At 41.7% G+C, this 1,632-nt stretch overlaps 1 pseudogene; it reads left to right on the top strand.

The window, feature by feature from the left end:
- Nucleotides 1-392: 392 nt before the first annotated feature.
- Nucleotides 393-1,340, top strand: LOC138161264 (activating signal cointegrator 1 complex subunit 1-like; annotated as a pseudogene).
- Nucleotides 1,341-1,632: the final 292 nt, after the last annotated feature.

Raw genomic sequence — 1,632 nt, 5'->3', positions numbered from 1 at the left:
AGGGTAATATTTTGAAACTGGACTTCAGGGAATGCTTCTCACAGAGGGAATTTGAAGTTTCGTGGAGTGGGACGGTTTGGCCAGGGAGCGGTCCAGTAGCCTAGATATGTAAGTAATCGCTTCCCAGCTCTCCTCTTATTTTTTTTTTTAATATTTAGTAGTTTATTTTTTCCCAGTTACATGTAAAAACAAATTTAGCATACATTAAAAAAAAAACAAAACTTTCCAAGAACCAGGGAAATGTGGTACTAGGGTTCTGTGCTTTTTGGTTCTGTGCTTGGCTCCTTCCTTCTGCCTCTGCCTTGTGGGAGGTCTGGTCAGTGAGAGGGATAGATAGTCAAAAACATCACTGCAACAAAATGAATTTTGTTGGAAGATCTTTTGCATGAAGCATGGAAGTCCATCATCCACAGCTTATAAAAATCAAAGGGCACATTTACTGGAAGAACTTTATACAAGAACAGACTTATCAGCATGAAGATGAAGATGACGGTTTCTATGGAGAGCCCATGGAGTGCTCAGAAGAACTCAATGATTCATGTGTGGTGGAGCAGACAGAAAGAGTCCTCCAGTGTGTAGTGGCTGTACCTAGTCCACTCTTCTAATATATAATTGGGAAGAAAGGTGAGACCAGAAAGAAACTAGAAATGGAAACTTGAACTTCTATTATCATTCCTAAACCCAGAATGGAAGGAGAAATTATAATCATGGGCCAGCAGTGGGGTGGTGTTATCTTAGTGAAAACTAGAATTGATGTTCTTGTGGAGAGTTTATAAAGGAAACTGCCCTTCCCTCACTTCCTTTCTTTCTCCCTCAACCAACCCAATGTTCAGGAAGAGTTCTTGAAGTTCCAGGAGAAAGTTTTGGAGAAGTGCTCAATGGATCATGGATTCAGCAGTTGCCTTTTCCAAAATCCAGCAAAACTTCATCTCACTATTGGAACTCTGGTACTTCTCGATGATCAAGAGATCCAGGAGGCATGTGAACTACTGCTGCAGTGTAAAGAAGATTTTATTAATAAAATTACTGGAGGTAAACCCCTATAAGCAGAGATGTTGGGGATAGAATACACAAATGATGATCCTAGTATGATGAATTTTCTTTATGCCAAAGTCCACATGAAGGATGGTTCTGACCAGCTGCAGTTGATAGCTGACCATCTGCTAGAACGATTTGTGTTGTCTGAATTGATGATGAAGGAATGGGATAGAGTGAAACTCCATGCTACAGCCATGAACACTCTATTCAGGAAAGATTCCATTGCAGAAGACAGGAACAGTGCCCCAGCAGGCAAATCTGGCCCTAGGGAAAGAGAATCATTTGATGGCCAAAATATATAAAAGCTTTTTGAAAACTTCACAGGCGGCTCTGGATACTATGCTTCCTCCAGGCAAACTGGCTTCTCCTGAGATCTTTGTTTTACCCAACCCTGTGTATCTAATGGAACTGTAGCCAGTGAGGTGACTTTTATTTCTCTCTCTGCACAATAGCAGTGAAAACAATGATATTATCTGCAGGACTGTGCAAAGTTCACTGGGAGAATGCCAGTGCTAGAACCTGCTCACTTCTTGCTGAAGACCAGCAGAGGGAGAAGCTCTCACAGCTCTGGCTTTGTCCCACTCCAATCTTCCC

Source organism: Petaurus breviceps, unplaced genomic scaffold (genome assembly GCF_028583685.1).
Source record: "Petaurus breviceps papuanus isolate PSGF00001 unplaced genomic scaffold, PetGlider_PUasm1.0 184, whole genome shotgun sequence".
Classification (NCBI taxonomy): domain Eukaryota; kingdom Metazoa; phylum Chordata; class Mammalia; order Diprotodontia; family Petauridae; genus Petaurus; species Petaurus breviceps.
Note: the sequence above shows the minus strand (reverse complement) of the source record. Positions and strands in the feature narration are given on the sequence as shown.